Source organism: Eurosta solidaginis, chromosome 2 (genome assembly GCF_040869045.1).
Source record: "Eurosta solidaginis isolate ZX-2024a chromosome 2, ASM4086904v1, whole genome shotgun sequence".
Taxonomy (NCBI): domain Eukaryota; kingdom Metazoa; phylum Arthropoda; class Insecta; order Diptera; family Tephritidae; genus Eurosta; species Eurosta solidaginis.
The window spans coordinates 27291669-27319414 of NC_090320.1; the positions used below are offsets into that span (position 1 = coordinate 27291669).

The 27746-nt window shown below is 36.7% G+C and overlaps 1 protein-coding gene across 1 annotated transcript in view; it reads left to right on the forward strand.

The window, feature by feature from the left end:
• Positions 1-14583, forward strand: part of LOC137239449 (NHL repeat-containing protein 2) — a 73951-nt gene extending 59368 nt beyond the window's left edge. Inside the window, exon 5 of the mRNA XM_067764762.1 lies at positions 14432-14583. The gene's annotated coding sequence lies outside the window, so the exon portion shown is untranslated. The remainder of the gene's footprint in view (positions 1-14431) is intronic.
• The last annotated feature ends 13163 nt before the right edge of the window (positions 14584-27746 follow it).

Below are 27746 nucleotides of genomic sequence, written 5' to 3' on the forward strand. Positions count from 1 at the left end.
TTTGACGCTTAGCAGTCTATATAAAGTTTAAGCGTAAACGTCTATAGATGTAAAAAAAACACAGCTATTATGTCAGATAGCCAGGTAGTTTATGTGCCTTGCAATCTTACAAAATTAATTCTAAACTGGCGGATGAATGCATTGAAGTCCTAAATGATCTGGGAGCCAAAAACGAGGCTTTGTTTGGATGGATTCGCGGGCATCAGGGACATGAAAGTAATGAACAGGCATACTACCTAGCCAAGCAGGGTGCTTTAGTAGTGTTCTATGGTCCAGTGCGGCGGCCGCCGTGGTGTGATGGTAGCGTGCTCCGCCTGCCACACCGTATGCCCTGGGTTCGCACCCCGGGCAAAGCAACATCAAAATTTTAGAAATAAGGTTTTTCAATTAGAAGAAAATTTTTCTAAGCGGGGTCGCCCCTCGCCAGTGTTTGGCAAGCGCTCCGAGTGTATTTGTGCCATGAAAAGCTCTCACTGAAAACTCATACCTCATAACTCATAGCTTCCGAAGAGAATTTAGGCCGAGCTTCTCTTCCACACCAAGTCGGATATACAAATCTACCGCTTTTGTGAGCTGGAGCATGAAACGCCGGTTCACATACCCTGCGAGACAGAGAGAGAGAGGATCTAAGTGTTCTTTGTCCAGTCCACAAGAAGGGGAATACTGCAAACTGCACCAGCTATCGCGGAATCAGCCTTCGTAATATCTGAAGTGTATTGAGCGAAAGATTGAAGCCCACCGTGAATCGGCTGATTGGACGTTATCAGTGCGGCTTCAGACCTGGTAAATCTACCATCGACCAGATTTTCACAATGCGCCAAATCTTGGAATAACCCCGCGAAAAAATAATTGACACACATCACCTCTTCGTCGATTTTAAAGCCGCCTTCGACAGCACGAAAAGGAGCTGCCTACATGCCACTATGTCTGAATTTGGTTTCCCGCAAAATGTATCGATGTTGGTGGTCCTTTGCCGGATATAGATCTGGTATGTTCTGGTATCAAAGCACCATTAAAGTACTAGCCCGACCATCTCGGGAACGATTTATATGACCACATTAAACCTTCTAAGCCATCCCGCCCTCCCCACCCCTAGTTCCAAGAGGAACTTGGGGTCGCTAAAGCGTCGCTCCACCCTAATCTACATCGATGTTCGTGGCAAGCTATTGTGGCAAATGTAGCTCTTGATTCGCAGATTCAGGGTCGTGTGTGTTGCTGTGTTGTTGTTGTATGATGCTCGTTTGCTTGAGCAAAACATTTTGTATGTACTACTGCAGTAGGCCAGCCGGCCAGTAGATAAAAATTAAAAAAAAAATTTAATATTTACAAAACAGAAACAAAAATCAAAGAAAAAATAAACAAAACTATATAAAATTTTGCATAGATTTTCTTTACGTATGTTTCCCTACTATTTTACAGAGATAAATAGATCTACAAGTAGTTGCCTACATACGCCTGGGTATTTGTATGCATACGTACTTGTATGTATGTATGTATGCATTTGTTCAATTTAACATTTGCCCAATTTCTTGTTTACCCCCACTGTTAAGTAACAGACTGATTTATGAAGGTTGACTGTTGGCTTTTGGCTGTTATGTAGTATATTTTTTCTTCGTTCTGAATGCTTTACATACACAGATGCATACATATTTACGCGTTTTTATTCAACGCGTTTTGCATTGGATTCATGAGCCCTAAAAAATTACAAAAAAAAAATCATAAAACCACCTGCCAAAAATTCATATTTTATGAGTACTTATATTATTCGCCCAATAACCCTCATCATGGCACATACATATATGTACATACATACATGCAATTACTTACATGTGTGAGTGTGCCTGCGGTAGACTTTATGGTTTTACTTAAATGGGAAACGGAAACGATCAGCGCGAATACTTTGTTGTTTTCCGCTGGTATAGGTCAACAGCATGCGGAGCATTCTACATTGTAATTTTTCTGCGGTGAATATTTGAGAAATATTATTTTTATTAAGGAGCAAACATATTTCCTATCTGAATATACGTTACCTTATAGATATTAAGGCGATAGCTGCACCATACACTAGTTCAAAGCTGGTAGGGTCATGCAAACAAATCCTATCGGCGCTGACCGACACTCTGGATCCATCTGAGGATCTTGGGGCTGCATCCCCATGATTTTCCTGCAATGCGACATCACACCATTATTGCTATTGTAGCCTTGGATATGGTGTGCACGTGCTTCCTTAGTACTTCACCTCGTTCACATGCTCCAACTGTGCTCCATCTAATACGATTGGCCTCATCCCTTCCAGTGTTCCTCTTCTATGAAAACTAAAAACGGCCCTTTTGTTAGAGCTGAGCTCTACATGTATCTACCATTCCCTTGTCAGCCTCGATACCGTTTGCAGTAAAGGGTGCTCTTGTCTGCATACCCCTGGCAGCGCATTCCGTTCTATGAGAGCCTATCTACTACCAGGCTTCACAGCAGTGGTGAATGCACGCACCCTTGTGGATATATCCTCCATCTGCCATCTCCATTTGAAGTTCCGGCGATCCTCGTTCATAGTTTGGATTTGGCCGTTGTACCTCTCTTCTCTCAAGCACTCGATTCACACTGGGTCGTGTTGTCAAGAGCTTCCTCTTTGTTCAAAAATGCGCATAGCACCAGCTATCCGCACTCGTTCGCACTTTGAATTTCTATGGTCAGCTGATATGATGCAATGTCTGTCGACCTGCCAGTCTTATGTGCAGCCTGCTGGGATGATTACGTCTATAGCATCTCAGAAGGTACTGCTTTCTTTTATTTTTTTTTATTATAAACCCAACGGATTAATACCCTCCAAAGCCCGCACCGACACGAGGGGCGCTTCCGCATGACGCACAGATTTTGTTTTTGCCGAGTTGTTGATTGGCGGAGGTTTGTTAAGCGTCGAGATCTAAAACTGCTCAGCTACAGAATAAAAATCATCAGCTGAACATAACAGCTGAAAATTATACATATGTATATGAAATTTTAAATAAGTTAACGCTTTTAGCATATAAAGATTTATTTTTTTATTTTTGTTTCGAGTTAAGATAGGATAGGACAGTTTTCTTTATAGTAAAAAGGGAATCCGTTATATCAAATGAATTCGAATGAGAGTTAAAATCATGACACAAACACCGAAATGTTCATTTAATTCGAAATTAGTTCTGCACTGCCTCAAAAGAAGAGGGTTGTAATGTCTTGACGCTCGTGATGGGATATTGAAGTTTACTTCGTTCAAAAGAAAGGGGCTTGAAATTAGTCCATTCAGTGGTTTAGCCATAAATAATACACCTAGAATATCTCTACGACTAGCGAGAGTTGGAAAATTGATACGCTTTAACCGACTAGTATAAGGCGTAAGATTATACGCAGAGACCCAATGAAAATTCCTTAAAGAAAAAAGTAAAAATTGCTTCTGTATTGACTCGAGCCTATCTGCGTGAACTTGATATCGCGGATTCCAGACTATTGATCCGTATTCCAGTATCGGTCCAACTAATGTGGTAAAAAGGGCTTTGGTTACATAAGGGTCAATAAATTCTTTAGACCATCTCTTCGCGAATGATAGACCACCTCTAGCCTTATTGGCAGAAGTCATAATATGAAGGCTGAAGCTAAGTTTAGCATCCATCGTGACTCCCAAGTCAACAAAACAATTTACTGATACAAGACAAAAATTATCTTTTACGTAAGAGGCTGCTGGCAAAGATCTCCGAGAGAGGCACATGAATTTACATTTATTGGTATTCAGCGGCATTGAATTCGTGTTGCACCAAGCAACTAAGCAGTTTAAATCCGCCTGAAACAAGGTACGTTCTTCAATAGACGCATAGGACCTAAAAAGTTTTACATCATCAGCATACATTAAAATTTTGGAATATTTTATTGTGGTACAGATATCATTAATAAATAGCAAGAGCAGAATTCGACCGAGATGACTGCCTTGTGGGACGCCAGAGGGAACATTGATGACATCTGAAAGAGTATTATTAAAAATTACTTGTTGCGTTCTCCGCAGAGATACGAAGATATCCACTGGGTGAGACCAGGTTGGAAGCGAAGTCGATCCAGCTTGTGGATAAGCAAGGAGTGGGAAACTTTGTCAAATGCTTTACTGAAATCAGTGTAAATAACATCAGTGTGAAGATTTTCTCTAGATCCATTAGAAACATGAGCTGTGATTTCTAGTAGGTTGGTAATGGTAGATTTGCCTTTACAGAATCCATGTTGGGAGTCTGCAATCAATGTAGAAATGGAAAATGTTAGCTGATTAGTAACAACCGCTTCAAATACATTTGGGATGGCAGACAATTTTGCAATTCCTCGATAATTTTGTACACATGACCTACTGCGGTTTTTGTGAAGGTAGATTAGAAAAGATTGCTTCCAAGCAGCAGGAAAAATACCATGTTTTAGGGACATGTTGAATAAATCAGTTAGGAGCTAATAAATGTTTTCAGCGCATTTTTTGAGAAAACATTTGCGAATTAGGTCAAGACTGTATTTATAAGATTCCTTCAAACACGTTAAATATGTAAAAACCTCTTCTGGAGATATTGCTGGAATATTATTTGCTTCAAGTGAGTTAAGTTGATATGGGTATTCACTAGACAGCTTGTGATTTGAGGAATTTGTGAACCCTCTTTACTCTGATCAGACATCTGTTTTATAACTTGGGATCGTTGCTATAGATTACCATCTTTTGGGTCTCGGCGAAGTCGATTGGCTTCATGAATTTGTCGAAATTAGCATCAAAACGACCTTCCTCCCTTTATGTTATAATAGCCTCATAGTTACCGTATATATTCTTATACCATGGTTTGAGCATACATTCATACATACAGCGTCCTAGAATTGTATGACGATAAAAGTCCATGCTTTCTGAGAATGAATGTTTTAATTAGACTGTGTAAATAATTTTCATTTTGATTACTTTATAAGAGCCACTTATTAACCAAGTGGATCGCGGTCTAACAGTAAATAAACTTATGTAGATATATATTTGTTTTAAAGCCGGCAGTGTTTATTTTGGCAGTCGCTAGCGATCAAAGAAAAGAAAATTCATATTAACAAAATTAAAGTAACAAATGCTCGCATATCTCTACGGAAGCACCTGGTCTGGGCTGGTCTGGGCAAATGTAGGTACACAAACAAGCGCAGAAATATATATATATACATACATATAAGTTAGTGCGGGTCAAATTGTATGGGGTGGAAAAAACTTCAGGCGCACATCCAGTTTCTGCATCTATGGGTCATACTGAGTAATATTGTCCATGGGACCATGTCTGAAATGTATTTCGAGCCTCCCTAATTTTGTTAGAAAATATTTTTTTTTAGAAATTTTCATTATATTTTTGTTAGAAAATCTTTTGGGCTAATTAAAAATTGAATTTGCAATATGGAAAAGTAAAATATTCGTCGACTTTTGCAACAAATTCGTCGATTTTCCCCAAAAAGAAGCGATAAGATTCGAAAAATAGTAGGAAAGCGCCCTATAGCGACGAATATTTTACTTTTCCATATTGCAAATTCAATTTTTAAATAGCCCAAAATATTTTCTAACAAAAATAATCAGCCCTATTCTGCATTTCGACTTGGATTGGAATTTTTTCGATTTGGCAATTTTGGTATTCTGTGTTCCAATCTCTTTCGATCCAACTTCGAATCGTTCGATTTTTTGTATTCTGCATTTCGATCGTAGTTCCGTTTTTCTAAGTTGCAAATTAGTTGGCGGAAAAATATTTTATTTTTATTTTTTTATTAATTTATAACAGAATTTTAACAAAAATGTATGTAAAACTTGTTAAGAAACGTAGAAGGCTTGATGATGATTGTTTTTTATGTTTCCAGGTCAAAAACAACATGTCGATGTCGAAGTCCTTGGACGTATTTGCCCCGCAAAAGTATCTAACACATACTTCAAAGCATCCTTGTTAAGTCGAAAGTTTTTTTGAACCTAAATAAGAACATAAGTCATTAAACTTTACCACTTTTAAGTTCAATTTCTTACAATTCGTCACTCATCTCAAATGGATTACACAAATCTCGTAATATTTGCCTTTCCATTCTCGCCTGGCAATTTTCGTATGCGTTACTTTCCAACTCCATAAATAAAGCCGTGGCTATTGATTCCATTATAATAGACAGCTATAATTTGTGTCTGTTCGTTGGGTCCAATTATATGCCAAAGCAAGCTGCCGGCGTAGAGGAAGGTGAAGCGAAAACGTAAACAATCCTTGCGGAAAGAATAATAAACCTTTATAAAGTATTTTAGGCCAGTGCAATGAAATTAGCATCATTAAAATTCAGAAAATGTCAACTATATTCGTGCAGGAATCCGTTTTAACAAAACTTGGTGGCCACGGCAGGGAATTGGCCAAAAGAACGACAAAAACACACTTATAATTATGAAAACACTTCACTCAAAAAAATATAACACTGCGGCAATATATTCTATTGCTTTTTTTGTACAAAATGGCGTGGATAATAAAATATAAACGTTTTTCAGTGTTTTTTACAAATTTTCATTAATTTATTTTGTTCCAATGTTCACACATTCCGTACCAACAGCTGATTTCGAAAAATCATTTGCTCTTCCTCTTCTCTTTACGATTCCGTCGTAATGCAGAATACCAAACTTCGATTAAAGCGGAGCGTAGAACGGGAACGTAATCGAAATGCAGAATAGGGGTGAATAATAAAAATTTCTAAAAAAAAAATATTTTCTAACAAAATTAGGGAGTCTCGAAATTCATTTCAGACCTATGGTCACATGGGCAATATTACTCAGTATGACCCATAGATTCAAAAACTGGATGTGCCTTTTCAACAATAAATTTGACCCACCCTAATATATGTACATACATACAAACAACAAACAAATCCAAAACCACGTATTACTTAAGGAGAGTGGTCGTCTTTTAGCAATAGCCTGGCAAGAAACCTTTGGCATAGAAAAGCTTTGCTGAGTTGAAAGATTAAGTCAATGACTCATAGAAAGTTGGGTCCTTAACTTTGCAAATAAAATTTGATTTGAGTAATAAGCAGGGCTACAAAAAACTCGTGAACAGGAGTCCCCGAGAGGAAAAAATTTATGCTGAACGTCCTTCTTGGTATCGGGTAAAATTTATAATCTGTATTTTCTCCGGAAATCGGTTTTCAGGTCGCCGTTTCCGTTCTTTTAGGAGTTCGCAACGGCCTTTCAACCTTTCGTCGAATTTGTTTGTATGATTTTCGGTCCTTATTCCTATTTGCTAGTAGCTCAAGCACTCCCCATTCATACATTTCTCCTCAGCTTTTTTCTCTATTCATTTTTGACGACTCTTAATATTTCGCCTCTGATTGAGATATATACATATTTTCCAGTTTGAGAAACCTGATGCTTTTTCTTACATATCTTCCTTGTGTGCAAAGCGGGCAGCTGAAAGTTGGTTGGTTTGCCGGACAGTTATGCCTTCACTTTGTAAAGTTCTGTCCGTGTGGCTGATGTTGGGTTGAAATCAGGCATGCTTAACCAACGAACCGATATCATTTCGTTACGATAATTAACGTTAATAAACGAAACAAAGTCATTTCGTTTCGTTTATTAACGTTGATTATCGTAACGAAATGATATCGGTTCGTTGGTTAAGCATGCCTGGTTGAAATAGACTGTATTGCACGATATGAGGGGTGATAAAAGCGAGGCCTCAACCATTACCCCTAACGCGATATTTTCTATGTATGTTTGTAGCCATTGCAAGTTCGGAGTTCCCATCTAGGTGTTAGTTTGGGCTCTTGAAATAATTAGGTGGCAATGATCAAGCCATTAGCTGGCATATGGAGTACGTTGAGACCAAGAGTTGATAACTCCCTCTTACGCGAGTGCATGTTCCGGATAACGAGTGGCGAGACGGGGGCTTGGGCTTGTGCTCGGCATTGTTTCTATTCAAGCTACGCAGGTGATGGGTTGGAGCGGCCGTGTGAGTTGGAGGGCAGTTGATGTGGACTGCTGAGCAGCGCTGCAGCTAAAAGGTGGCGGGGGGACGCTAAAACGTGAACTGCGGGAGCCACAAAAGTGTTATCAAAGTTTCGGAGTTGACGAATATTGGGATCTAGCCCTGAACATCCCGAACGATATGACATACTGAAAACAGTATGACCGTTTTAAGTAGGTTATTTTAAAGAAACACCCCCTCCTAGGACCGGGCTTGGGCTTAATTTCTTCCCGAATCAGGAGGGTCCGTATCTACGCTTTTTTCTATATCAACTTTCCTGTTTAGATAGCTGTCTATTTCGATGTCGAGGAAGGTAGTTGAAATTGAGATATCTTGGCTCTGTTGCTGAAAAGTATCAGTTCTGTCTTGCTCTGGTTAATATTAAGTTAAATATGCAAAGGGAAGAAACAGTTTATATTGGAGCCAGCTTTCTGAAAGTGACAGCTCTGTCAGAAAGCAGGAAACTCATTTAGCCAAAAAATAAGGCATTCCGTGTACATAATCTTGTAGCCTTGTTTGACTTATTATTGAGCTCAACTAAAAACTGTAGGCCTTGTTGGTCACCTTTACCCAGGCATGCTTAACCAACGAACCGATATCATTTCGTTACGATAATTAACGTTAATAAACGAAACAAGGTCATTTCGTTTCGTTTATTAACGTTAAGAACGTGAAATTAACGAAATGATTTCGTTTCGTTTTCTGCCGTATCAAAACGGAATCAAATCGTTTATGTTGATTATTAATTTCAAACTATGCTGGCAAAGCTGATTGATGGCGGAGTCATTAAAGGTGAAAGCATTAGCCAAGCTGATTGCAACTTTTCTCATGAATTTTGACAGTACGAACATTTCTCAGAGTGTTTTTGACATTACCACCAACGAATTACACAAACAAATTATATGGAATTTGTGTGTGTATGTGCGCTCGTTGTTACCACCATGGCTTCACCATGGCTATAGCATTGCCAGCACAATTCAAACATAAAGTATCACGTTTTTGTTAACGTTTTTAACGTTAACGAAAGCTTTTCGTTTCGGTTAAAAACGAGATACAATTTATCTTGATAATTTCTTTATCGATAATATTTCGAAGTGTTTCAACGGAAACGGTGGAAATTTTTTGATAAACGATTAGCTTAACGTTAAGGTGCATCCCTGCCTTTACCAATGCTAACCTTTATAAGTATGCGCCATATTATGCACTTAATAACACACACATGCATATTTCGAAAGTATATAAAAATATATGCATACATATATATATTTATGTACAAATCCCTTTTTATTTTAAGTATATTTATATTTAGTGAATTTTTATATGCCGAGCTGAGTATAATAAGTACTTTTGATTTTGCTGTTAACTGAGTGCATGTCATACATACGAGTACGTGTGTACAATAGACTGAGTCAAAAAAAAGTTTTAGAGGTCCGACCCTGGCTGAGCTCAGGCCAAGGGGGTCACTACCGGCAAACAGTGGACGGCTTATTAGGTTAGCTGCGAATACTCAAATAAGCAGCCCCTGACCAAGAGCGGCTGGCGAGGAGGGTTTGGCTTAAAAGGCCTCATGCACCCTGTGAACCCCCAGTGAAGGGGCGAGTAGATGCCGCCCGTAATATAAGCATGCACAACCCACATCGAGGCTGCACCGAGGGAATACCTACCCAAGATAGGGAGGCAACTACGCGGCGAGGGATACACATTCAGAAAGGAAAAAAGCTCAATTCTTAATTATTAAGAAAGCTCATATTTGATAGCATATTAAGACTGGGCCTAGTAAGGTCTTAATTAAGGTATACTGAAATAACGATTTGGATATATTTGCTAAGGGCTGGCGAGTTTGACATTCGGAAATATTAGTACACGGCTTGACACCCCGTCAAAACGACTTTGCTTTACATTAATAGCTATCGTGTCGACTCATCGATTTGTAAACGGCTAGTTATTGTCATCGGATTCTTATTGGTTTCTTATCCGCATGTCATAGAAGGATTACACATTTTCCATCGATTTTATATTAAAGTTTTATAGTTATCTGTATCATAACAAGCCGATGACTCGTCATTAACAAATCTATGACATCCGACAACAAACTGGTAATACTCCGATAAGAAATCGATAACTTTCGATAACAAATCGATAATTTTTTGATAACGAAATTGATAAACTGGTAAAACTTTGATAAGAAATCGATAACTTTTCCATAAAACGCCGATAAAAAATTAGTAACAATCCGAAAACAAATCTATAAGTAATCGATAATATTTTGATTACAAATCGATAACTTTTCAATAACGCTCCGACAAGAAATTAGTGACAATCCAATAACAAATCTATAACATATTGATAATTTTTCGATAAAAAATCCAAAAATTTTCTAAAACAAACGAATAACTCATCGATCATAAATCGATTAAATTTAATTTAATTTTGTTGCATAGAGAGCTGCTTCGGCCGTTGTTTGGTAATAAAACAAAATTTATTGTTTTTTCATACCTACGCGTTTCGACGCGACAGTGCCATCCTCAGAGTATTCTGTTTTTATTAACAATAAACATGAAAATAGCAATTAGTTATAAACACACTTAATAATTTTCTCTCAATATAATATTTTTTCATTGAGTCAACACCATGTAATGGTATTTGCAAAAATATATAGATAAATCCGTAAGTTTCTCCTTACTTTGTACATGCTATTCTAACATCACAAAAACATTAATACATATAACATTTCTAACACCAGTACATTAAACATTAATTTAAAAATATATCACAGGTCTTTTCCATTTTGAGTCAAGTTTATTAATTTTATTTTATAACCGCAGTATATGCACTATTTGTGTTGTTTATATCTTCTTTGAAGTTTATGACGTTTCTCAGCTGTTGTTGTATACGTAAGGTTTCCTTAGTCGTCGTTTTTCTTTTCGCTCTATGTCCAATATTTTAGCGTTGGTGAAATCAGCTGTGTGATTAGTGCTTGTCAGGTGTTTTGCAAGTGCTGTTGTATCCTTTTTATTTTTGGCGTCCATTTCATGTTCATGTAGTCTTATACCCAACGCTCTTTTTGTAGTGCCAACGTAGCTCTTGTTGCATTCATCATTTTAATTGCCTTTGCACTTTATTTCATATACCACATTATTCTGATCTTCTTTTTGAATTCTATCTTTAGTTTTCGTAAATATTTTGTTTAGCGTGCTATGTGGTTTGAGAGCATAACTTATGTTTTCCTTTTCTACAATTCTTTTTAGTGTGTGATTGTTTGTCAACCCTGGTACGTATGTAACGCCAATATATTTTCTTGTTGTTGAATTCTCTTGCTGTGTATTTTCATTGTTATTCGAACTTTTAATATTATTTACTGTCGTTTCCATGAACCGTTTTATGAGAGCAGTCGGGTAGCTATTTTTGAAAAGAATATTTCTTATTTTTTCATCATTTTCTGCTGTAAATTCATTGTCGCTTAGAATCTTCATTTTCCGAATTAGGCTAATTGCAGTATTTGTTTTTTGTTTCCATGGATGGTTTGAGTGGTAGTTTATTATTCTACCCGATGCAATAGTTTTTGCATGCCAATTCAATGCAATCTTTCTATTTCTCCGATGTATCTCTACGTCTAGGAAGGCAATCTTGCCATTGTCCTCTTCTTCTTTCGTAAACTGTAGTTTGGTATGCTGCGTGTTTAGAGTATTCAATATGTCTTCCACGTCCTTTATCTTTACTATTGCAAATATGTCTTCTACATATTTTTTTATGTATTTTACATGTATGTTTTTGCCTTTCAATTCAGCTAAGCTGTCGTCCAAAATTTTGTCAAGTACGATATCAGCTATCGTTGGGGATAATGGGTTACCCATGGGCATACCATAAATTTGATGGTAAAAAGTTTTATTGTATGTAAAATAGTTGTTGTCCTGAAGACAAAATTCAAGAATCTTCTGGAATTGCTTTCTTTCAATATTTGTATGCTCTTCTAATTTATTCCATTTTTGTATGATGGTGCGTATGGCTAGGTGTATTGGAATGTTGGTGAATAAGGATATAACATCAAAAGAGATTAGCATTTCGTCGTCTAGAATTTGAATGTTCTCTATTTGATTTCTAAGTTGGAAAGAGCTTTTTAGGTTGTAATCTTCCGATACTATATTTTTTAAAATATTTCCAATATATTTAGATAAACTGAAACAAGGTACGTTCGTGGACGAGGAAATCGGTCTAAGAGGTAAGTTTTGTTTATGTGTCTTAGGAAGTCCGTACAATCTCGGTGCGTTGGCGGCTGATGATGTCAATTTGTATTTCTCTTTTACGCTGATTTTTTTCTGTTTAAACAGGTCATTTATAATTAAATTATTTTTCCGCAGTAACTTTTGGGTGGGATCACTTCTTATAGTTTTGTACGTTCGCTTGTCATTTAGCAATTGCCCCATTTTCTGTTCATAGTCTTTTTTATACATTAATACAGTTTTGTTGCCTTTGTCTGCCTTTGTTACTACTATGTCATGTTTGTGTTGGCTAATGAATTTTTGGGTGTCGGCGTATATCTTTAGTAAAAATTTTTGCTTTGCACTGTTTCTGAGTTTGTTTTGGTATGTGTTAATTTTTGCAGCGAGATTACTCCTAGCCATATCTTTTTCTCTTTCATCGTCAATTTCTTGTATACCTTGTTCTAAATCGGCAACGATATGTATCGGGGAAAAAGTCTTCCTTGATACGGGCAGTGCAAACTTGTTTCCAAGAGACAGTAACAAGCGTGACTCTTGTGGTACATCGATGCTAGTTTTATTTATGAACCACTCCTCATTGTATCTGATGCCAAATTTACTAATATTTTCCAAACTTGCGTTTTCAGCTTGTTCTCATGTGTCTTTTGAGTATTAGCGGCAATTGTTTTGGAAAATTTATTATGATTTTTCAATATTTTTTCAAAATCTGCTTCTCCCAGTCTATTACGTAATATTTTATCTGCCTGTGTTATAGTATTTGTAATAATTTTGATGCTTATATTTGCTTCTTTAATTTCTAAATTGACGATTTTCGAAAGGAAATATTCTTCTAACTTAAAGCAATGTTTGAGCTTTCTCGTCTTGCCCTGTAGGTGTGGGGGTGGGGCACAATGCCATACTCCTTACATCGTAGTAAGAACTTGAGTCTCTCTTTTTGCTTCGAAAGTGTTTTTAAACTTTTGTTGTGTTGTTTTATAATATAGCACGTCTCTTCGTCGAATTTGAGTCTTATGTGTTGATAAAACTGCCTCATGTTTATTGTTACTAATTTGTTTTTCGTTTCTTCGGTTTTGTTTTGCTCACCGATGTGTATTTTTATGAAGTGTATAATTGGGCCAAATTTCTTTTAACTTATTTTGTTGCATAGAGAGCTGCTTTAATTTATTTTATTGAATTAATTTAAACTTCATTTTGTTAAATTTTTTATTTTATTTTACTTTATTCTATTTTAGGTTATGTCGTTTTACTTTATTTTTATTTTATTTCATTTTTAAATTATAATCTCTACGATTTTTTAAATTATATTTTCTTCCATTTTTTTTTACTTTATTTTTACAATTTTTTTCCTTCTTTGTTTGCACTTTATTACTTCATTAAAATCTAAGCAAATAATAAGGGAGTACAGGAATTTTTTGTATTTGACGTTGGAAACGTTGCAATAGCAAATATAAGCTGCTGATGGCGAGCAACCTTTTTCATTGAAAAATTTTTCCCGACACTTACGGTTTTTGATGTTGCGTTTTTCCAATGACGTAGCAAATGCATAGCCGTGTATTTTGTTAGTGTAATGTAATAAATATGCTACGTAATGCAAAGATGCTAGACCATTTGCACAAAATCCTGAACTCCCTTAATATAGGAAACTGTTAGAACCAACAAAATCCTTAAATAAAAGTAATAAAAATCACGAATTCGCTCATATTTGCTCTGGCTCTTTATTTCCAACAAAACAGCAGTGTATACAGCTGTTTGAGAATTTGCATGCACAAAAATTTTGGATATGCTCAGGGACTTTAATTTATAAAAAGGTGACATGTTTGCCGAGAGTTGCTGCATACCTTTGCATACCTTTTACAAAGACTACGCCTACACTTACATCTTACGCTTACATTCAGGATTCCCCCATACTATGAAAGATATTTACACTTAAAAAAAAAAACATTTAATTTTTCTGAGATTCTCTCAACATAAACTTCAAATTTAGGGGCGGACTTTTGCAACTTTATTATTTCTTTTCGGGACCAATGCAGTCTAATGTACATATTATGCATGTATGTATGTGTTTATAGCTGTATGAACATAAAAGTACATTTGTAACTTAGTAGTACGGTTAAAATATACAAATTATTCATATGAATTGTGTGTACTTTGTAAATAATATAAGGATATAAAATTATTTATGAGATATACTACATGAAAGTGTATGTATTTTTATTGTAGCAAGAAGTCATGTAACAATGCCAACATCAAAAGATCTCCTCCACTTCTTCATCATCATTTCTTTTTGTTTTGGCCAACGTTTAATTGTCTCGAGGCTTTTCCTTAGTCGTCTGGTTGGATGGGCAGTCGGATTGAGCAGCTAATTCACTTAATTTAAAAATAAAAATCATGTAATTATAAAAGATAAGTGTACTTGTAATTTGTTTTAGTCAAAAATGTAACAGCAGCACCTACAGTTTAAAATATGGCCATTACTACGTAAAATTATGGGCACTAATGTCTATGCTAGAATGCGTTTTAAGGTTAAATAATTGGCATGCAAACGCTCTATATCATATACATACATACATAAAAATATATAATTATAATTGTCTAAGCAAAACCATTTCAGTACTACTGAAGGAGCTGCGAGCTTGACAGCAACCCTTCGAATACCAAGTTTTTGGGGTTAAATGGGATTACAAAAACAAACAGGCCCGGCCCACAGATCGATGAGCTTTGCAACAAAATAAACGACTACTTCCCTGATCTCTCCAGTTTTTTCACCTCCCGAAACCTGACATTATCACCGAATAAATCATCGGCGACCTTATTTACAACATGGACGTCCCAAATGTCAACCATTTTGAACATCCACGTCGATGGTACTACGCTACCGACTGTCCCACACCCCAAAATCTTGGGTGTGACGTTTGATCAGGATCTACATTTTGGTGAGCATACAGCCGCAATTGTACCGAAAATCCAGAGCAGTAATAAAATCCTCAAATCTCTTGCTGGCAGTACTTGGGAAAAGATAAGGAAACGCTCATTACCACTTACAAAGCCATTGGCCAGCCGATTGTATGCTACGCGTCCCCGATGTGGTCGCCAAGCCTAAAGACTACTCACTGGAAGAAACTACAGGCCTGCCAAAATACTGCCCTCAGAAGCGCCACGGGATGTCTTCTTATGTCCCCAGAACACCATCTACCCCATCAGGGAGAGAAATGAAATGCTAACCAAGTTCCTGTTGAATACGCAGAAACCTAGCTAACACCGCGCAGGGGCTTAACGAGTCATCGTACAGTACACAGTACTCGTTGCGCTAGACCTATCAAAAGCTTTTGATACGGTCAACCATGGCACGTTACTGCAAGACCTGGAAGAGTATGCCTTTCCCCCATGTCTTAAAAGGTGTTTCGCAAATTATCTGGGTGTTCGGCAGGCACCGGTGCAATTTAGAAACGAAACATCAAAACCAAGAAGAGTTAAACAAGGGGTGCCACAGGGTGGTGTCCTATCCCCACTTTTGTTTAACTTCTACATATCAAAGCTACCTTCGCCACCAGAAGGAGTTACTATCGTTTCCTACGCCAATTAGTGCACAATATTGGCGGCCACCGTGGTGTGATGGTAGCGTGCTCCGCCTACCACACCGGATGCCCTGGGTTCAAACCCCGGGCAAAGCAACATCAAAAATTTTAGAAATAAAGTTTTTCAATTAGAAGAAAATTTTTCTAAGCGCGGTCGCCCCTCGGCAGTGTTTGGCAAGCGCTCCGGGTGTATTTCTGCCATGAAAAGCTCTCAGTGAAAACTCATCTTCCTTGCAGATGCCGTTCGGAGTCGGCATAAAATAATGTAGGTCCCGTCCGGCCAATTTGTAGGGAAAATCAAGAGGAGCACGACTGCCAAAGTACTGCCCTCAGAAGCGCCACGGGTTGTCTTCTTATGTCCCCAGAACACCATCTACCCCATCAGGCAGAAAAATGAAATGCTAACCAAGTTCCTGTTGAATACCCAGAAACCTGGGCATCCCAACAGACATCTGATTGATGAGCCAACACCGCCCAGGGGCTTAACGAGTCATCGTACAGTACACATTACTCGTTGCGCTAGACCTATCAAAAGCTTTTGATACGGTCAAACATGGCTAGTTACTGCAAGACCTGGAAGGGTCTGCCTTTCCCCCATGTCTTAAAAGGTGGTCCGCAAATTATCTGGGTGGTCGGCAGGCATCGGCGCAGTTTAGAAACGAAACATCAAAACCAAGAAGAATTAGACAAGGGGTGTCCTATCCCCACTTTTGTTTAACTTCTACATATCAAAGCTACCTTCACCACCAGAGTTACTATCGTTTCCTACGCCGATTACTGCACAATAATGGCCACAGACCCAAGCCAACAGATCGATGAGCTTTGCAACAGAATAAACGGATACCTCCCTGATCTCTCCAGTTTTTTCGCCTCGCGGAACCCGGTACTATCACCGACTAAATCCTCCGCGACCTTATTTACAACATGGACGTCCCAAATGTCGACCATTTTGAACATCCACGTCGATGGCACTACGCTACCGTCTGTCCTACACCCCAAATTCTTGGGTGTGACGTTTTATCAGGATCTACATTTTGGTGAGCATGCAGCCGCTTTTGTACCGAAAATCCAGAGCCGTAATAAAATTCTCAAATCTGTTGCTGGCAGTACTTGGGGAAAAGATAAAGAAACGCTCATTACCACTTATAAAGCAATTGGCCAGCCGATTGCGTGCTGCGCGTCCCCGATATGGTTGCCACGCCTAAAGACTAATCACTGGAAGAGGCTACATGCTTGCCAAAATACTGCTCTCAGAAGCGCCACGGGTTGTCTTCTTATGCCCGCAGAATACCATCTACCCCATCAGGGAGAGAAACGAAATGCTAACCAAGTTCCTGTTGAATACCCAGAAACCTGGGCATCCCAACAGACATCTGATTGATGAGCCAACACCGCCCAGGGGCTTAATAAGTCATCTCCGTAAGCATTATGAGGAAATACGGCACCTGAGAGCACAGCCGTATGAAGCCAAAAAAATACAAGCAGGTGAACTCCACAAACAGGCGTCGGACCTCTATGCCAGGAACTGCCCGCTGAATCCTGTACTCAAAGAACAATACCCTAAACTTCCAGAAGACGCTCCCTAGAGAAACGCGAGTCATTCTAGCTCAACTTCGATCTGGATACTGTAACAGGTTAGACTCTTACCTATCCAGAATCAACCCCGACATACAAAACATATGTCCGGCTTGTAACGTGTCCCCACATAACCCTAACCATCTCTTCAACTGTATTGTGGAACCAACGCTTCTAACACCCCTCTCACTATGGTCCATCCCTGTTGAAACAGCAAGTTTCCTTGGACTCCCGTTAGAGGATATTGACGACAATTTGTGATCGGTCACACCTATTGGATGGGGCGAAATACTGCTACAACAACAACAATACCAACTTTTATAAAAAAAAATTGCACACTGCGAAATTTAAAAAAATGTACTATATATCAAAAATCTTACAAAAAAACATTTCAAAAACTTTTTGGAAACTTTCCGACTATGCAGCTCATTTATTTTTAATATAATAAAGCAGTGTTCGTATTTGCTACTCCAGAGCAGAACAGTAGTAACGAAAATGCTCTGCTACTCCTACGGCTCTGAACAAGAACAGAGCATAGAGCAGAGCCGTAGCATAAAAAAGTGAAAGCATTTATTCTGCTCTGCTACGAGCTACGTGATCTTTTAGAGAGGTGCAAACAGCAGAATAAAAACTCCAAACGGAATGCTATTTGTAGTGAAGCGAGAGAAAACAAGTAAGGAAGTCTAAGTTCGGGTGAAACCGAACATTACATACCCAGCTGTACACTTGAAAGGCTATTGTTTTTTGTGCTTAATAGTGTTACAAGGTTGCGCAATAATACATATACATATGGTTCTATTCTGAACAAATTTTTCTTCGAGTTATGGCTCCCGAAACATAGAAAACTGCTTAGTCATAAAAGGGGCGGTGCCACGCCCATTTTTTAAAATTTGAAGTTTTTCCTATTTTTTGTTATAAATCCACTTGGGAGATGGAATACCATTGATATAAAGCTCTTTTTTGCAAAGATATAGCACGGCGGCCACCGTGGTGTGATGGTAGCGTGCTCCGCCTATCACACCGTATGCCCTGGGTTCGCACCCCGGGCAAAGCAACATCAAAATTTTAGAAATAAGGTTTTTCAATTAGAAGAAAATTTTTCTAAGCGGGGTCGCCCCTCGGCAGTGTTTGGCAAGCCCTCCGGGTGTATTTCTGCCATGAAAAGCTCTCAGTGAAAACTCATCTGCCTTGCAGATGCCGTTCGGAGTCGGCATAAAACATGTAGGTCCCGTCCGGCCAATTTGTAGGGAAAATCAAGAGGAGCACGACGCAAATTGGAAGAGAAGCTCGGCCTTAGATCTCTTCGGAGGTTATCGCGCCAGTTATGTATAATGCCAATAACCCCCCAATTACCAATAAATCGTCAACTTATGTAAGTGCAGACTCAGCACAAGACGATATCGACAAATTCATATTAAGCATAACAAAATAAATAAAAGTAACTTCCGGTCCAATTCAAAATTATAATCATTGCAACATTTAAATAAACAATTCCGGTTAATTAGTAGTAAGCATTTTCACCATTGTTTTAAACAAACAATTCAGGCTAATTACTAGTAAGCATTTTAACCATTGTACATTTACGCTTTCTTTTAATTTGAATAAAGAAAAGAATTCAGTTTGGTTTTGAAGTCTCTTGAGTTAAAGTCTAGTTCTCGGTTGTTATTTATTTAAGCCGTTGCCTTTGGTATTTTTTAAAAAACCCGCTTGCCGCAACCACGACGAAATTGGCGCAGTCGGTAATCCTTTATATATATATAAAAGGATCGTGATACGAACAATTAAAAAGTGGCAGTGCAGTGACATACAGTCGTATAGTGACCACCCACAAAAGAACACAACTAAAAAAAAAAAGTGGTAGTGTAGTGTGCATATAAGTAAATATAGCCACCACCCACAGCTAAATAGTAAAATAAAACAAAAAGTGGTAGTGCAGTGTGCATATAATACATATAGCCACCACCCACAAATCAGCAGCAAAGCGGCAACAAATTGGCTTCAGGAAGGCAAAGAGAACACGACGAACGAAGGAATATGACGGAAAATCAGGCTCAAATGGCACCAGTAGATCTGGTCGAGGAACTGGCCAGACGGGAACAACAGTTGGAGGCGCTGAGGGCAGCATACCTGGAGCTGCAACACAGAGCGGACCATACGAGGACGGACCGGGTGTCGAAGAACATCGCCCAGATTCCAATTTTCACCGGGCGAGGCGATGTATCGGTAAACTCTTTCTTCTCGAGCATAGAATACCTGCTATCAACAATAGACAACGAAAACGAGAAGAAAGAGGCGACGAGGATGATCTTCTACCGGACCATACAGGGCGAAGCGAAAAACGTAGTAATAAATATCCCTCGCCCAGACGACTGGCAACTGATAAAAGAAGTGTTAAAGATGAGATTCAAGCCCGACACGGAGCCTCACGAGATATATAAACGGATAACAGCCCTTAAGGTGAACTCGGTAAGTGAACTGGCTGTTGAAATTCAAAATATTAAGTATAAAGCCGATGAGCTTATAGTATACTATAGGGGAGGACAGGGAATAGATCTCACTAACATAGATAGTCTCCTAGTAAACACAACCAAGGAGATGACACAGGGCACGTTGCTAGACAAAATATATGAATGTAGGGAATTAGGCCAAATTATATCCATAATGAATCAAAGAAGATTCGAGGATAAGTGTATCCGACCTGAATATAGAAAAATATATAGAAGAGAAGAAAGGTATAGAGAGTGGCCGAAGAAAAACTATAACCAAACGCCACAAGTTCCAAATAAAAACACAGACCAAGGCGAGAGAAGCTTTGGTAATTTTAGAAATAATCAAGGAAACTCAGCACAAGTAAGACAAAATCAGCAAGGGTCATACCAAAATAGGGAAAATGTGTCATTACAAAGGAGGCAGAGTCCTCAAAATTATTACCAAAATAATAACTACAGAAGTAGTTCAGATCAACTTCAGAGGTACCCAAAGGTAGGAAACCCTAGGCCAAATTCCGGTCAAAATCGCGGTAATCAACCTAGGCAAGACCGAGCGGAACCGATGGAGATTGATAATTTAGAAAAAACTCGGGCAAACCAAGAAGAAAGAAAAGAAGAATTAAATAATTGTGAATATTATAGGACCCAATTTAATGAAAATCCAGATGAAGAGGAGCAAAATTTTTTCGAGGGACCAGCTCGGACTGTCTTCCCACCATAACGCTTACATTGCGGAACAAGAAATATTTTGCTCTGATTGATACTGGAGCAAGTGTAAGTTTAATCGATAGTGATATAAACGACTTTAAAAAAATTTTGCTGAAGAATCCAATCGAATTTAGTACAATAACTAAAAATGATATAATTAAATATGAAGTATTGACGGAAGCCCCAACGGAATTTAATCTTCCGAATTATGCAAGAGTTAAGTGGAAAGTAACTCCATTAAAAGGCAGAAAATATAATTTTATAATAGGCATCGATCTACTCAATTGTTTTAACACAACAATCAATTTAGTGGATGGATGTATAACACTTAATGAAAAAACTACTTATTTTGAAAGTAACCCATATAAAAATCTTGAAATTCATACGTTAGAAGCAAACAAGTTTGACTGGAGCAGAATAAGACTTGACCACTTAAACAAGGAAGAAAGAGAGGAGGTTGAAAAAATAATAAAAAGGTTTAAAAACTTATTTTTTAAAGAAGGTGACCAACTAACAAGCACGACGAAGGTTGTACATGAAATTAGGACGACGACAGACGGACAGATTAACAGCAAATTATATCGATATCCCCCACAACATGAGGCAGAGGTGAGAAAACAAATAAAAGAAATGGAAGAACAAGGAATTATAAGAAAAAGTAGCTCACGATATTCTAGCCCATTAATTGTTGTACCAAAAAAAAAGGATAATTCTGGAGAAAGAAAATACAGGATAGTTATAGACTACAGAAAATTGAATGAGGTGACAATAGACGATAAATACCCCCTACCAAATATAGACTCTATTTTGGATAAGCTAGGAAAAGCTCAATACTTTACAACACTTGATCTAGCCAAAGGGTATCACCAGATTCTAATTAGAGAACAGGATAGGGAAAAGACGGCATTCGCCACACCTCATGGCTTATACGAATTTATAAGAATGCCATTCGGACTAAAAAATGCACCGGCTACATTTCAACGGTTAATGAACGAAACATTACGGGACTTTATTAATAAAACATGTGTAGTGTATCTTGACGATATTTTAATATTTAGTACATCCCTTCAAGAGCACGTAAAAACAATAATAGAAATATTCAAAGTGTTAGAAAAAGCAAATTTGAAGATCCAAATCGATAAATGTAACTTTATGAAGAAGGAGACAGAGTTCTTGGGCCATATATTAACAGAGGAAGGATTAAAACCAAATCCCGATAAAATTAAAGTGATAGAATCATTAAAATTGCCCAGAACAGAAAAACAAATAAAAAGTTTTTTAGGCGTTACAGGTTATTACCGCAAGTTCATAAAGGACTACGCGAAGATAGCTCAGCCTATAACAAAATATTTAAAAAAGAATGTTAAAATTAACTTAAAGGATCCAACCTACGTAGAAGCATTTGAAAAATTAAAAACATTAATAAGTACGCATCCAGTTTTAAGGTATCCTAATTTTGACAAGCCATTCACACTAACAACTGACGCATCTAATTATGCAATTGGTGCTGTCCTATCACAAGAAGGACACCCTGTGTGCTTCATATCTAGAACACTGAATAACCATGAGAAAAATTATTCTGCTACAGATAAAGAATTCTTAGCTATTCTCTGGAGCGTAAATTATTTGAGACCTTATCTCTACGGAAAAAAGTTTAAAATTTTTACAGATCACCAACCAATTAAATTCCTTCACACCAAATACAAAGGTAAGGACATGTCACCTAGACATCAGAGATGGCTTCTCAAACTAGGAGAATATGATTTCAATATAGAATATTTGAAAGGAAAGGAAAACCAGGTAGCAGATTTTCTGAGTAGATTGGAAAATAGTGCAGATGATGCGGAAGAGAAAAAAGTAGATAAAGATGTTAACGAAAGTAGTGGATTGGATTTTGATTTACAGTCAAGCCACTATGAAGCAAATAACATAGAAGATAATGAAACGTTAGCAACAATGCACTCAGCAGAAGAAAATTTGCAGGACCATTTCTTTATTAAGGAAGAAATTGTAAATAAGTATAAAATGCAAATAATTTTGACTAACAATAAAGTTGAAGAAGCAAAATTTTTGCATGGGAAAACAATAATTTTCATAGCAGAAAGTGATTTTGATGTAATGGGCGAAATATTCCGGAAATACATTACAAAAGGCAATGTAGGTATATACTCAGAGCTATCAGACTCAAGTTATAACATAGTTCAACAAAAGTTGAGAGAATTGTTTTCTAATAATAGGCAATTAAAATTTACAAAATGTACAATAAGGGCACAAGACATAGAAACCGAAGTCGAGGCAATAAAACAAATTTCTCTTTACCATGTAAGGGAAAGCATGCATTCGGGCATAGGGGAAACATACAATAAAATAAGAATTAAAATCTATTACCCAAAGCTAATGGAATTAGTGCAAATAGTAATCAATCAATGCGATTTATGTAAAGGAGTAAAATATGACCGGTGTCCTATTAAAAACCAATTTCATTACACCGAGACACCATCGGACATAAATGAAATAATACACATAGATACATACGTTATGAAAAGGTTTCATTTTTTAACGGTAATATACAAGTTCTCTAAATTTGGGGCAGCGTATTCCCTGAATGACAGAAACCACATATCGATAATCGAACAATTAGAAAACCATTTTTCGAAAATAGGAAAACCAAACAAAATAATTGCGGATAATGAATTCAGGACAACACATCTTAAAGAATTTTTAGACCAAGAAGGAGTCCAAATTCATCTAACCAAACCAAACAGTCATACAGGTAATGCAGATATAGAAAGAATGCATAACTCTATCGCGGAAATTTTTAGAGTTATATATTCTTCAAATAAAAATGTGCCAATCAAGCAAATAATGCAAAGAGCTGTTAGAAGTTACAATAATAGGTATCACTCTACTATTAAAAGTACGCCCATAGATGTACAAAGTGGAAAAGTTAGTAAAATAAAAATTAAAGAAAATATGGAGCAAAATAAAAAAAGAGTTATAGAAAAACTAAATAAAAAAAGGGAGGTTTATACCGAAAACAGGAAAGAAGGATTTATAAAGAATTACAAGGCAGTGAGGCATAAGGAGCAGCCAAAATATAGAAAGAAGAACTTAGAAGGCATACACCCATGCAATATTAAAAGACCGCTTAAATTTTCAGATAATGCTGATACTTTTATTGATAATACAATGGACATGCCAAATTAACGGACAAATTACTGTAACACAAATAAGGGACGAAACAGGATTCACAGATATACAAATGAGAGACCAAGAAATAGTTAAGGACACAGAAATAATTCTTCAGATGATTAACATTAGCAAAATAGAGGACATTTTAGACAAAATAACGGACAATGTAGTGCTAATGAAAGCAAAGTACAAGGAATTACTTCATTTAGAAATAATAGATACGAGAAATAAACTATTAACACTTCGACCAAAAGTCATGAGACACAAACGGGGTCTAGTTAATGGCGTTGGTAGCCTATCGAAATGGATATTCGGCACCATGGATGATGAAGATAGACAGGACATAAAAAACCATCTCTTACAGACAGGAGAAAAAATCAATAAACAGGTAGAAGTAAATAATTATTTCGAAATAGCATTAGAACAGTTAAATAATGTTATTAATAGCGACAGGATAATATTAGAGAAAGAATTTAATACCATACAAAAAATTATGGATGAGGAATATGAGCGAAGTTTATATTTAGAACAATTAACAAAGATACAATTGTTAAAGGCTAGAATCGAGCAAATACTAGATAGCGTAGTAGCATCCAGATATAATATTATGCATCCCAGCATATTAACAAGTGATGAGATAGTTAGATATGATATTGATTACAATAAATTAAAATATTTACAATCCGGAACAGCATATTTCAATAACACATATTTAGTTCTTAGTATAAAAATTCCCATTACTTTTGTAAATGTTAAAATTAGATATCTCATACCAATACCTAACAAAGATTATAACGAAATAGATAGTGAAATTGAAAAAATTTTTAAATACGATAATCAAATTTTTAAATTTGAAGAAAATAAACAATTGAAAAAAATGAAAACAAGCTCACATTGTACATTAACCTCAAACTGTCAATTCTCTAAAAATAAAGAGCTAGAAATAATAGAAATAGATTTAGATACAATTCTTGTTAAAAATGCACAAAATTTGTTAATTAATCAAACATGCTCAAAAAATGAAGTTATTCTTAACAAAAATAATCTAATACAATACAGAAATTGTTCAATTAAAATTAATGACTACTATTTCTCTAATTCAGAAGAAATCTTCGAAGAAAAAATTGTTTACTATCAATATGAAAAAAGTCATAACTTTACACAAAAAATTAAGCTAAGCGATGTAATAAAAATAAATAAATCAAATTTGAGTAGTATTGTAAATTTATATTACCATAGTAAAATTTCATATGTATGTATTGCAGTAATAATTTCTTTAATAATATCAATTTTCGTAATTTCAATGATTAAGCATAAACGAGTAATATTAAAACTAAATAGTAGGATTCAGGAGAATCCTAATCTAAAAGGGGGAGTAGTTATGTATAATGCCAATAACCCCCCAATTACCAATAAATCGTCAACTTATGTAAGTGCAGACTCAGCACAAGACGATATCGACAAATTCATATTAAGCATAACAAAATAAATAAAAGTAACTTCCGGTCCAATTCAAAATTATAATCATTGCAACATTTAAATAAACAATTCCGGTTAATTAGTAGTAAGCATTTTCACCATTGTTTTAAACAAACAATTCAGGCTAATTACTAGTAAGCATTTTAACCATTGTACATTTACGCTTTCTTTTAATTTGAATAAAGAAAAGAATTCAGTTTGGTTTTGAAGTCTCTTGAGTTAAAGTCTAGTTCTCGGTTGTTATTTATTTAAGCCGTTGCCTTTGGTATTTTTTAAAAAACCCGCTTGCCGCAACCACGACGAAATTCGCCTTACATTTATTTATTTTTTTTATTGCTTATTTTATTCATCCGCGACCCTTTAAAAATCTTTTATATTAAAGTGGGCGTGGCCCTTAACCGATTTCGTTAATTTTTCTTCATAGCATTCCTTATAGTAAAGGCAACCTCTCTGCCGAATTTTGTTACGATAGATTTAACGATTTTTGATTTATGATTAATAATATTTGTAAAATTTATTTTATCACAAGTGGGCGGTGCCACGCCCATTTTTAAATTTTTTTTCAAATTTTTATCAAGAGTCTCAATATTAGTCCACACGTCAAATTTCAACATTCTAGGTGTATTATTTACTAAATAATCAAGTTTTTTGTGTTTTCCAAAATGTCATATATATAAAAAGTGGGCGTGGTTATTATCCGATTTCGCACATTTTCAATACCAATCTATTCTGGGTCCAGATAAGCTCGTTAACCAAATTTGGTGAAGATATCTCAATATTTACTCAAGTTATCGTGTTAACGGACAGACGGACGGACGGACGGACATAGCTCAATAAAATTTTTTTTCGACACTGATGATTTTGATATATGGAAGTCTATATCTATCTCGATTCCTTTATACCTGTACAATAGGCCGGGTCGATTTATGGGGAGGAAAAAAAATCGCCCATTGCTCTGTGAAAATCATATTCTAGGGATCAAAATAAGAAACTTTGCCGAAGGAACCATACCTCTAAAACGAATTCTGATGTCCCCCTTTGGGTCTTAGGGGCAAATTTTGAAAAATCCCGCTTTGAAATGCCTATGTTTTTTCTTTTTGGAGTTTATTTTTCTCTTTAGAAATTTTTTTAGTCAGAACATATGTAAATGAAAAAATTAATATAACTTAGTAATAGAAAAGAAATTAAAAAAAATTATTAGAAATTAGCGTTTTTACAACCCCCTTTTAAAACCAAGGCATCATTGTGATGCATTTGCATGTCGTAAACATAGTTGTGTGGGTTTTTTATTCAACCGTTTTAAAAAATGAAGGTATCACTGTGACACAATTGCAGATCGGAAAATTGCTTGTGTTGTTTTTTTTAAGCCACCACAAGACACAGGAGGTAAAATTGAAATTGCCCCTACCCAAAAGTTCAACCCAAAGGGGGGGGGGGGGGCATTAGAATTCGTTTTAGAGGTGTAGTTCCTTCGGCAAAGTTTCTTATTTTGATCCCTAGAATACGATTTTCACAGAGCAATGAGCGATTTTTAAATCGACCCGCCCTACTATACAACCAACCGTTATCCAAGTATAGCTGGGTAAAAAAATGTATGCTATTTGCTCTGTAAAGCATTGCTGTTGGAGCTGATATGAGGTGTGATGTTGTTATTTTTATACTCATGGTTTTATTTGTTGATGTTTAAGTTGTTGTTGTAGCTCCTTGTTCTTGCTGCTATTGTTGTTGCATCGGTACACTAACCTCTGTTCACACGTTGCATTGCAAATTGTTGTAGATAAGTAGTAGCGCGAGAAAGGACAAAGCTCTTCATAACAATGCCCAACAGAGGAAAAAGCATACATTTATTTTTTTTTGCTCCCGCTTCAATACAAATAGCATTTTATTTAGAGTTTTGATTCTGCTGTTTGCACCGCTCTAAAACATCACGTAGCTGGTGGCAGAGCATAAGAAATGCTATCACATTTTTGTGCTACGACTCTGCTCTGTTCATATTCAGAGCCGGAGCAAAAGAAAAAAAAAACTCCGGAGTAATGTAGTACGACGAGAATGTGAAACACCTTCTTCAGAAATAAAGTTACTATTATTGTAATGAGGCCTCAATGTATTGCTACCTTTATTTAGATATATTGTGGATGAAACTGTATGTGAAGGCTTTCAATGTATTTAAGTACCTCTTCAAGCGTTTTACTCTATATCACGAAGGTATCACCTCAGAGTTTTGTCCACATAGTACACCTCAAATTTCCATGAGATACTGAGCGTAGCAGCCATTGCAGCAGCTTTCATATGCCCGGTCATGTTTCCGCTGTTTAGCTCGGGTGTATTTTAAAGTCTTAGTGCAGCACGTGTAGCTTCTTTCTCCATTAGAATAGCGAAGAGAGGTTTCCCCACTAAGGCATTAAGTGCATCAGCAGGTAACGTTACCATTGCACCCGTTGTGCTCATACCAGTAGATGAAGTTTGCTGTTGTTGAATTTTGTTATTGCTCTTCTTTGCGTGGTCTTCGGTAACTGT